This window comes from Triturus cristatus, chromosome 4_1 (genome assembly GCF_964204655.1).
Source record: "Triturus cristatus chromosome 4_1, aTriCri1.1, whole genome shotgun sequence".
In the NCBI taxonomy this organism is placed as follows: Eukaryota; Metazoa; Chordata; class Amphibia; order Caudata; family Salamandridae; genus Triturus; species Triturus cristatus.
The window spans coordinates 1263327048-1263339210 of record NC_140585.1 but is presented as its reverse complement, the minus strand read 5'-3'; the positions used below and the strand labels follow the sequence as shown (position 1 = coordinate 1263339210).

The 12163-nt window shown below is 47.1% G+C and overlaps 1 protein-coding gene across 2 annotated transcripts in view; it reads left to right on the top strand.

Annotated features, from left to right (window-relative positions):
• Positions 1-12163, top strand: part of GPR84 (G protein-coupled receptor 84) — a 72446-nt gene that overhangs the window by 17432 nt on the left and 42851 nt on the right. Inside the window, exon 1 of one of the 2 annotated variants that reach the window (XM_085654749.1) lies at positions 193-530. The exons of the other annotated variant lie outside the window; for it this stretch is intronic. The gene's annotated coding sequence lies outside the window, so the exon portion shown is untranslated. Of the gene's footprint in view, positions 1-192; positions 531-12163 lie in introns of those variants that run through there. 2 annotated transcript variants of the gene reach the window in all.

Below are 12163 nucleotides of genomic sequence, written 5' to 3'. Positions count from 1 at the left end.
ATTATAAGCGAACTCGACAATAACATGGCATTGGGCCCTTACTCCCAGCCCGGAAGCCATCCCCGCCTTCTCTCTGAAGAACCATCTGCTCATACATAAAGAGGATTGTGAAATCGGGGAGATGTGCGTGGGTCATACTCGCATAACTCATTTGATGATTCAGGACTGAAGTACCTTCTCGGGAGCGAGCTCGGATTCCTGGCCCTTCGGAAGGGAGTCTCGGTGCACCGTGCCCCTCCCCGTCTGGTTCTGCTCCTACATACCTCGCTCTGTCTGCCTCTGCAGGGACATGCCTTATACCTGCCAGGCAAGTTTCCTGACCGAGGGGCGGGAGTCTGCCATAAAAAGGCGTGCTAGCCCCAGCGGCCTGGAAATTATCATTCTGAGGAAGTAGTGGCTAGAGGAGGCCTCGAGGAGCCGCTGGTGAGAGCTTGGCAGCAGGCCTGCGAATCCACCGCCTCAGTGCCCAGAAGGCTCAAGGGGTCTGTGGACTTTCTCTGAGGTGCGAGGGGCACGCCCCACCGCTGAAGGTAAGTCAAAGAGCGGGAACGTGAACTTTGGAAGCTCCTCGAGCCGTAAAAACGAATTTATGATTGAACTGCCTATTCACCTGGTGGGAGCTGGGCGAGGCAGAGATGAATGACTGCTCCGCGAGCTTCAATCCATAGCTCGACAGCCTCCTGTACCTTTAAGGGGGTCGCTTGTTTCAAATAAATGTGGTTAGCCGTAAGAACGCCGTCAAAGGTGGCAAGAAAGCTGTGTGGGTTCGGGTGCCTACACCAGAGGCCCGTGCGCTATATTTCGTTCCCAGGACTCCGTCGTTCGAGGTGTGGAAGTTTTATTATCTTGGCAAGCTTTAATAACTTACTGGGTGACACTCATACACAAATTCACGTTAAACTCATTTACGATATTAGTTTATAGGAGGGGAGGTGTCAAAAATCTATCTGAGACTGACATCAGATTAATTTGATCTGATATGCAGGAGTGCTCGCATCTGGAGGGTGTTTCTGAAAACTGGCATCACGTCCAGAGGGACACACGCTTAGAAAAGATCGTACTGGCCGAAAAGTGTTACGATAAGCGCTGCCTGTGAGTAAGAGGGGCTGACGGTTGTTGCGCGCGCCACAAACAGGGCCTGTATGGTACCCAAAACCGGCCCTGGCAAAGTGCTCGGCTGCCTCCCCCAGGGATTTGGTGGAGGGGGCGGCCGAGCTCTTTGCCAGTGCCGGTTTCGGCCAATTTTGTTACAGGGCCGATATTGCAGCTATGCTGCAAAATCGGCCCTGTAACAAAATCGGCCACCAGAGGACTAAAACCGCCCCCCCCCCCACCCTGGCGGCCCACCGGGGAAACGCCCCGGTGCCCGCCACGGCCAGTCCGGCCCTGGCCCCTGTGGCGTTCAACAGTCAAACAAACGCGTGTCGCAAAGCGTCCAGGTCGCAGAAAGATTCCAGGGCAAACAAGTAGCAAATTCATTTTGAGTTTTGCTACCCACGAAATGTGATAAACTGATTTTGCTTCGAACTGAGTCCTGTCTACCAAATGTGAAAAGCAGCGCAACGCCAATCGTTCCTTTTTGCAGACGCACAAAAATAGTACTTTTTCGGGATACCTACGGAAGATAAACGGGTATAAAATGAATGTAAAGGTGACTTGTTTACATAGTGGCCATTCTCTTTATTGGGGAATGGGGGGGGGGGGGCGCAGTGCCGTACGTGGGATAAATAAGGTGTGGGGTGGGGTGTTTCCGAAAGGGATGTGGCCAGAGAAGCGTAACTCGTGATCCTTTTGCGTAGGAGTACCCTATGTATATAAAGGGGTGGCTGGAAACCAATGTTATACACAACGTGCCACCTGACCACTATCTGGGTCCCCGTCTACGAGTTTTCTGGTATGTACTCCACTCATATAACACAACAACGAACTGCCTTAACGAGCCAGACACATTGGCTTTGCCCCTGCTTGTTAACTGTAATGTAAAATGAGTGTCAGTTTCGTCGATAGTTAGAATTAAAACGTTTCTTTCCTTAAAATATGAAACTATGAATTAATTATTACTAAGGTCCGTGTGTGTAAGGGTAGTGGCGCTCGGAGTGTCGCAATCACTTTGTTCGGCCCTTCACACTACTTTCCTTTGCAGGCTCTCTGATAGACACACCCTGTTTGCCCTACCTCATCTCCTTCCTCTACATCAGTCTTTTAAACTATGTTCTTCTGCATGCACTTCCTTCACCGTTCTCTCTCTGTAAACACATTTTCTTTGTTCTTTTGCAACTGTCAACATTTCAACAGCTGTGTATACCTCCTTCACACAAGTTTACATAAAATGGTATTTACATTTGACTCATATGATACTATCGCTCTGCGCGCTCCGCAGAGAGGCCAAGGATCGGATGAGCATTTCAACTAAACACTCTAAAATGCACTGTCGGAGAGTTGCACTACAATTAGAGTATCCCGGACATGAGCACCCACACACAACATGAACTCATCCAGACACCTAGAGGCGACTCGGTTCGTAGAATGCGATGGACAAGTGTCCTAGGTCACTATGTCGCATAAAACAACTGAAGAAACATATCTGGGGAAACAAATCTTGTTAGGGAATGCAAAAAGAAGTAAAACAACTGAAATGTAAACAGTGGCATGGGTTTCTTTATGGGCCTTTAGAGTCATTGTAGATAAACTGATCTGTGCTCTTTGCCATTATAGTTAATTACTGGGCCCGGCAGGGACCCGTTCAAAGTGTCAGGTATGAGATCCGGCCGGACCCGCCCCACTGGTGGGGGAGGGTGTGATGTGGAAACAGGGGGCATGATTTCATGAGATGTGGGTAGGTATACTTCTAGAACATTCATTCACTCGCTGCCAAGCAGGCACATGAAGGGCGTGGAGCTTATCCCTAGCAGTGGAAAGTTCTTAGATGAGTGAGTGCAATCAAACAGGGGAGTGGGGGGCTGGCGCTGTGGAGTACAATTCCCACAGATGCTCACAATGACGTCTGTGGAAATGTTACTTGGGGAATGCTTTTGTAGCAGGGATTCATTTGTTGTGGTGGGACACATCGAATCGTGTGCGTGTGTTGTTTCGTAGGGAGGATCCTGCCGCAGGAATGTATTTCTGAGTGAGATATACAAGGAGACTGCCTAGAAAGATTGTAATTACGGGAAGAGCTTTATGATGAATTCATGTCATATTGCTGGACGCAATAGTTCTATGAGAAAGATTATTTTGAGGCAGGAATTCAAGATAATGAGAATTCTGTGCAGCAGGAAATATTTAACTGAGGAGGGGCACAGCGTGTGATGTGATAATGTTGTTATAACATGAACTCTCTTTAAACCAGAAATGTTTTCCATATGGAGGGACACACTGGGGCTGCATTGGGAACATTTTACGAGGAGGCTGTTGTAAATTTCACGTGGAGCAGTTGGCTGGAATCGCTGCGTTTTTTAAAGGAATTAGACTGTTCTAAATTAAATTACTCTCTTGTGAAATCCGTTCCATTTTTGGCCGTTGCACACTGAGACGGCGCTCACGTCAGCTTATCGCGAGAACGGGGTTCATTGTACTTGGGGTGGTGGCGGGTGGGGTATGTTCTCTGTGAAGATGCGATCATGTCCTCGGATTTACTGGACGTGGTGTTATCAGGGGAACTTGGCCAGTTATATAATAGCTTGCTAATAGCCAAAGTTAATTCCATGGGGCGTTACGAATTGTGAGTTCTGAAGCATTCTCTAACCAGGGAATGGTTTGGCAACAGGAAGTTTTGCCTCAGACTGGGATGGGCTGTGTCCTTACCACAATTACATAACAACAATACTGCAAATTATATTTGACTTGTTAAATATGTTTGTTCTAATACGCGTGGGTGTCCTGTGTTCTAATAATACATCTTATGCGTCATATTGTAAATTATTTAATGTGGTCTTTTATGTGAAGAAGAGCGTTTGATGTTGGAGTAAGTATATGTGTAAATGGGAGTTAATTGAGTGAGTAGGACTGTGGTGTGTGAGCTAAAGGTAAGGCGGTACCTTAACCGAATATCATGCCTTTTGAGGTTTTGCAGTGTGGCCACTCTTAACCCCCCCCCCCCCCCCCTTTAACTTTAGTTCTTTCCTGGAATTTCACTCGTTTTCATTGCTCCTCTAATTTGTTTTGGCACAAAGTCTTTCTAGGAGGAAAGGGGGTCCTTTGATGGAAGGTTCCTTTCTCTACCCACCTTGTCCAAGGATGTGAGTAAGCACAGCCCTTCCCCACCTGAGGTGCCCATGACTAGAGTGGAGATGTACCTCTTCTTCTCCAAGCTGGGGACTCTGTATGCACCTTCCCACCTTGCACAAAGTCAGATGTGTTGACATTTGTAGGTATTTTTCCCCCAAGCATTGCCCACAGGTGGAGGTCAATTTTATGCACATAGCTCCCACACCCTGATTAGGTTAAGGGGAAGATAGGTATGCACGTGCAGCATTTTGCACCGTCCTGCGAAGGGCATTTGGATAGAATTTTTTTTACACAACCTCCTTCACTTCGACATGGGGTAATTTGCACCTTTGTCCCCACCTCACCCATGGGCAGGGGTTATATTGCTTTATTTTGCTATACAACACGTATTGCCCAAATTAATGATCGATATATAGATTGCTGCAGAGGGGGGTATAATAAGGATCGTTTTAGCCAAGGTACATCCCCACCGAAAAAACAATTAGCCAGGTGGTTGTTTCCAGGGAAAATAGACAGTGGTCAAGGATATTGTATTTTCTGTGTACGCAGGCTGTCATGGAGATCCCTATCTTCCGCATTGTCACGGGTCGCTAACATTGAGTGGTTTAACTCCCCATTTCCCTTGTCAGAAGGTGATGGGTGTGTATATATTTTTTGTTTTTCCGTAAGACTCTCAAACATCGTGGAATGTAAGAAAAAGTCCTCACATTCCCAATATTGATTTGTCTCGATCCAGACATAACAATGATCTCATTTTACTATCTGTTAAATCCTCTATTACTTAGGGAAAAGGCTCACTGATTTATAGGTTTATTCTGTACACATGCCAGATGTGCACCTCTAGGCACAATAGGGCCAGGAATAGGAGACCTCACCTCCTTCCAGACCACTGGCATTGAATGCTGCAAGTGAGATGGAATTCAAATGCCTCAAATCCCTGGCCTCCAATTGTCAGGCCGAATGCCTAGGTTGTTAGGGACACCTTTCATCATTTGCAGCAAGAGGGAGTTGATGATCTGATTTGGTGAATATATCTTTGCAAAAAAAAATGCTCCTTCCCAAAATAGTAGAGGACTTCGTGATGGAGTACCTTTACTCACAACCCTTTGAGAAGCTTATCAGAATGGGATGGGATCTACAAGAGTAATCCGTAAGAGCCACTCAAGCTCCACAGGTTCACCAATGCTAGTGAAGTTAGATTTGTCCTTCATTCATTGCTCGCCAGTCAGGCTTGATAATGACGGTAGCACTTATGTACCACTCTAAGTTAGACAGCATCCTGGCCCTGCACTACATAACTAATATATACACACATAGTGTTGGGACAGGAATGTTCTCTGCATGGTATACTGGCACGTACCCCTGCCCTGAATAGCAGAATACTTGTGTAATGCAGCAAGTAAGCTGAGGCCTAGGCCACCCCTTGGTAAAGCCAAGGTTCTGAACTCGCTACTTGACCTAGGCAGGCACACCAGGCCTACCGTCTGCACCACCATGAGACTAATGTCCCATACAGCAGTGGTGGCAGCATACTAAGTTTGAGGATTAAAAGTTCTGGTCATAGTCTTTTTTTGTTTGACTCAGAGAAGTGCAGTGTAGCGGCTCACCTGTGTTAAGTTACCTTTGGATATGATAACCAAACCCTTGCTCTGAAATGTCATCTGCTTGTCACATGCATCTGTACATATTGGATGTAAGGCACACATGTGACAGCAAGATTCAGTGTATAGTGCAAGTACGGTTGCTTTGACAGTAGAATCTATTTTGGCTGGCACCTGCATTAAAATGTCACATAATCGATGTTAGAGGCAGGCAGCTTTAACCGACAGTGGGAGTTTATTGCCTGCATACCTTTAACTGGAGGGCAGAGAATCCGACATTGATGTGAGCAATAATGGAGACAGGGCTACCTGTTGAAATTATATGGGCATTTTTTAGCAAGGGATCCCTAAGTTTTCCTGCAAAAAGAATAATTGATGGTAAAAATGTTCAACAATGTCTAACAATCACCCCAGTATAGAGATCTGGGCCTAAATACACAATTTGTGTGCTCCCCATGCCATTCCAGGTTAGACCCATTCACATACAAATCAGTCTTGACCCTAGTCCCTAATGGAATAGTCCAGCCGGAACTGCCAGGCTAGGTCCTCCCTGGACTGGAAACCAGCATCCTAGGACCGGTTTTGGGATTTCACCCCTCATCAGCCAAGCTAGCTCGACTCCAGTGGCATGGAGAGCACATGACCCATGTCTGGGCATACCCGTCCCACTCAGGGTGACAAATGCAAAAAGAGCAATTGATGGACAGAATATTGAACAATGTCAAACATTCACCCAAGTACAGAGATCTGGGCCTAAATTCATTGTTTTTTGCTCCACATGCCATTCCAGTTTAGACCCAGCCATATGCACATCAGTCTTGACCCTCTTTCCCATGGGTGCAGTCCAGCCTGAACTGCCAAGCCAGGTCCTCCCTGGGCTGGAAACAAGCATCCTAAGACCGGTTTTACCCTAAGTGGCCAAGGGTATGCCCAGACGGGGGTCCCATGCTCGCTCTGCCACAGGAATAAAGCTAGCCTGGCTGATGAGGGGTGAAACCTTGAAACCAGTCCCAGGATGCTTATTTCCGGTGCAGGGAGGATCTGGCTTGGCAGTTTGGGCTGGACATGAGGAACAGGATCAAGACTGATTTGCATATGGCTAGGTTCAAACTGGGGTGGCATAGTGAGCAAACGAACAATGGATTAAACCTAGATCTCTTGACTGGGGGGGTGTGGTTGAAAAGTTTCAGCACTCCGTCCATCATCTTGTTGCGATTGCTAAGATTTCCTGAGCACTACCATTTGTGAATGGTAGGGTAGAAGATTATGTTGATAAAGGTGGAGACATTTCTAGTGAGGGCCTGCCCTTTTTTTCTGTCCCTGATTAACACTTCACAAAAGTTGATGACGGCGAGGTGCAGAGATCTCTCACTTCATTGCGGCCTTGTGTTGAATACTTCTGCTTGGAGCCCCCAACATCGCTACCTGCTGTGAAAGCCATCCCCTTGCACAAAGGCTGTGCTTCTGCTCCAGTCGGACTATTACATTTGAAAGGGAACCACCCCAAATCCGTTTCAGAGCCTTAGACAGTTGATCAACATCCCATGTCTGGAAAATGATTATAAAAGTCGTATCAATATCACCCCACTTTGTTCTGGTTCCAAGTTCTTCTTGACCAAGAATGAAGTGCTCGGCAAGAACTCGAAGAGCTGTTGTGTAACTAAGGCTGGTGTCTGCATGGCAGCCAGTGTCCCAGAGGCTGCGGAATATCACCGAAATCCAAAATTTTGCCCAACTTGATGGAGAAGATGTTGGTCTGCCTAGAACCTACGAAGCTGCCTATCTGCTCAGTGAGAGAAGGAGAGTGCCCTGCCCTGCAGGAGGAGGCACTGTCCAGAAACAGAAGCCCAGCCATATTACCAGTGCACGGAACACCCAGAAGAAGCCATCATGTATATGGGAGTGTGGCAGTTTCTGATCCAACCCGAGCTAGAGTCCCCACATCCCCCTTGCATGGTTCATTTGCTGAACGTCATAAAGCAACATTAACATTCAGCTTTGGAATCTACAGTAATTTCGAACCCCAAACCACTGACCTCTTCAACCTCCTCACACTGACTGAGGCCACCTACAACCACCCGCTCACTGCATGGGAGCAGCTCACCCCTCAGTGCACCACAGCCACCATAAACCCCATTAACTTTGGAGCCCCCACCACTTCTACAACCTCGTGAGCAAGGAAATCAGCGGTGAACCCACCACCTCCCCTGATGGATCGCAACATGCAGTGGTCAGACCCCTCCTCAAGAAACTCTCTGCCAACCCCAATGATCTCAAGAACTACCAGCCCATCTCTCTGCTCCCCTTTCCTGCCAAAGTCCTTGAAGGCCATCACCCGCCAACTTACGAAAACCTGGGGTGGAACAACCTGTTGGGCAATCCCCCAATCTGGTTTTCACGCCAACCACAGCACTAAGACCGCCCTGATCGCTGCTACCGATTGACATCAGAACCCACCTCGACCACTGGGAAACAGCAGCCCTGATTCTCCTCGACCTCTCAGCAGCATTCAACACCTTATCCCACCACACACTCATCAAGAGTCCACCACTTTGGGATCCAGGGAGATGCCCTCAAATGGATCACATCCTGCCTCACAGGACACACCCAGAGAATCCTTCTGCCACCTTTCATGTCAGAATCCACGAGCATCATCTGTGGCATCCCTCAAGGTTCATCCCTCAGTCTCACCCTGTTCAACACCTACATGACACCCCTGGCCAACATCGTCGGAACCCATGGCCTCAACATCATACCCTATGACACCCAGCTCATCCTCTCACACTAGGACCAACTCCCACAACTGCTTGACGAGTGGCACAGAGTGGATGAATACCAGCTGCCTGAAGCTCAACACGGACACAAAGGAAGTGTTGATTTTTTATAACACTTCCCGTTGGACGTCCTTCATCCCCCGACCCCTCCCCCACCCGCCACTGTTCAACAACACCAGCTGCTGCTGCCGTATGCATAGCAGGATAGCACTTTAGTAGGGTAAGTATTACCAACCCTAATCAGAACCCCATGTGATCACGGGCACGATACACACTGGTAACAGCCCATAGAATTTTGAAAAACACTAACAGCCCTGTTACTGTTACGTTTCGTCTTATTATAGGAGTTATCGTTTTACAAGAAAAGCTTTGCACTGCACAGCATCCTATTGTATTTGTTGGTTGATTGTTGAATTCTGAGCTCTTGCCCCCCAATAATACGCCCCTGAGAAACCTTTGAATACTCATCCTGAGAGTAAAATGTGGAAAAGGGGTACTTGGACCAGTTTGCAGAGCCATAGTAGAATGGACCCCAGCACACCAGTAGCAAACCACACAGAAACCAGAGTTGTGACCCAGAAGCTTCTACCTGTCATCTGGCCCTGTATGGGGTCTGATGCAGACACAACAGCATTTATTCTACGTGAACAGAAATCCTTTAAGACACCAGCCAGTGTGAGAAGGGTGCTGCATGGGGGAGGCTATCATGCCAGCACAGATCAGGTTTGTTTGACGGAATATTTTAATTAATGGTAGTATAAGCGTCAATCCGTGGTGATCCACTTATATGCAGGATTGGCCTCTCCATGACCCCTAGTAAGTGTGACGTGATGTCAAGACAACGTTTTTTTATGTCTGCCAATATGGCATCCATTCTTTCTGAATTGGAAGATGCAGTGTTGACTGCAGTAGCGTCTGTCCAAAAAACGTGGCTAATTTGGCTGCTGGAAGGCATTAGCAGTTAAGAATACATTCCAAATTATATACGTGCTGGTTTTAGGGTACAAAACGTGATCTAAAATAACGTTATTCCTTTAAGGAGGAATATAAGATCAACTAGCCCAATTTAAAGTTAATAAACCAGGATTTGAAATCTGTCACATTCCAGAGGGACTTTATTGTGGGGTAATCACTTATCTTCCAATTTCTCAGTTACTGGAAAATCAAAGCGCTTCAAAACAAGTTAACCTCCGGTTTTCGGGTTTAAAAAAAAGACATTTAAATAAAATTAAATGAGAAATATCTATGATTGGGAAGAAGCAGGTAGGTCGACACCCCGAATGCTCTAATCATTCTGTTAGAATGTTTACACACCGCCACAATTTTATCCACGGCTGTGGAGAACAAGATGGGTGAAGGCCTACGTGCTCCGCTAAGCTGCTGGTTAGCAAATATTATGAAGCTGTTTATGAAGTTACAACATTTTGTAACATCCAATTCAAAAGTCATAGCACCTGTCCTGTGTGAAATAGCCTGAATTTGAAGTCACAAATGTTCTGAAATTCCGGGAGTGGATCCAAAGAAATGCCCGGCCTCCCCCTTATGGGACCATTGAAAACCGATATATCAGACTGGATAGCGATGGATCGCACTCCCCAGAGCCGGCTTTACGGCAGTGCGACTGGTGCGGCCGCACTGGGTGCTGACCTGTGGAGGGGGCGCTTTGACCTCAGGGGGGAGATGTGTTTAGCAATATCTTCTGATAGGAGAGATGAGGGGCACTTTTGCAGGTAGTAGTGAGAGAATCCGAGGAGGTGGTCATGGGACGTGGGGGCGCCAAAAGTGAATGATGCACCGGGCGCCACCAGCGCTAAAGCCGGCCCTGCTACGGCCCACAAGGGTATAGAAACAGAAAGCAGGGACACCAAAGGAGCTACAGTGAGAAAAGGGCACAGATCAGTAAAACATGCCTGTGGTACAACAGAAGTCTCGGTTTTTATTAAATCCACCCCCCAACAGTCCACCGCCATCAGACTTCTCAAGGGAGCCGCCTGATCCAGAATACTCTGCTGATGATAACCCGAATCTCCCGCCGCAACACCCAAGACCTGCCCCTCTTGTGAAAGACAGGAAGCAGCTGACACATGTGGGGGAGGTGGGTTTCAGTCCCAGAGACAACGCCAAAGATGGATTCAAGGATCAGGATGAATGGTTCAATGTTAATTCCTCCTATGGGGAAGGAGAATAAGGGAAAAGGTCGGTGAATTACCTAAATACAAAATCAGTCAAAGGCAGGAATGCAAAACCACATCTGGGTAAATGGAACAACCTGACAAGTCCAATGCCACACTGAAGAAGCCTCTCAAACACAGCCCTTCCATGGCTGGGCATTTTGTAGGCATCTCCCCGATTACTAATTGGTTTCAGGAGTGGTGGCTGGTCCTGTGTGGGAGGAGTGGAGACACCACCAGAGTGATCGGCCTCATAAGAACAGACCTTGCTTACCAGCAGCTCCCTCCACGGTGTTAGTGTTTACAGGAGCCCCTTGCTCTGAGGACTGACACAGCCCAATGGTTACAGTCTCCAGTCTGCTCTTTCCCACTGTTACAGTGCGGATCCCAGCTGCTCCTCTTTGGCCCTGGTCTGTGTGCGTTTGAGCTGCCTGCAGTAGGGTGTGGGCAGTGATGGGAATTATGCAGTGGCCCTGAGTCCTCACAGGCTGGTATACTAGCCAATAATATCACCCGAGAGACGATTCTAGTCATTACGGAGAAATGTAGGTATTGAGATAAGTTAAGGACCTCTATACCCAACTAATCTGCCCGTTTAACAATAAGCATCTGCCTTTCGAAATCAAGTTTCATTAGTATGTAGCTCTCGTATGTGCATATGTATGTTCATCAACTCCTGATTTTTTTTCTTCTCCTAGCACTCATAACAAGCATTTACAATGCAATAGGTCTCGCAATGACATTGTTTTGAGCTATTGGCATTGAAAATGTTATTGTTTTTTTTTCCCTTCGTGAAGCATTAATCAAGTAATGGCGTTGTAAATGACTGTCTTTTACCCCCTGTTGACCCCCGGAAAGCTCATCAGCGCCCTAAAAAGCAGTAATCAACTAAACTAGCTACAAAAAACACAGATCTGTGATATGTTACGATTGTGCCTTAGAGCAGGCACACTACCCCTGTGTTATATGTAAGTGGACTGTCAGGCTCTTCTTTGCAGGACTCCGACCCTCGTGACACCAGACCCTTTCAGCTGTCCCACCATGGCCCCCATTTTATGGGATCCAGCAGTACTTTTGTTATGATTTTTATATATAATTGGCTAACGCCAGGCCTACACATGAACATGGCTGGGAAGCTTAACTAGCAGCCTCAGGGGATGCCACTTGTCAACTACAAGATCTTTCTTCCTTTAAGATTTTGACAGGTCGACGCTGAATACTAAATAGTACATATGCGTATTGTCGTAGACACTAAGGTTCACGTGCCTGTCTCGGCGCTGACAGAATGACAGGATTCTCTGCTCGGTAGAAGGGAATATTAAAATAATTGTCCATAAGCAATGCCCCGTCTTACTTGTTCTAGGTTAAACTCACATTTGAAATGTAAACT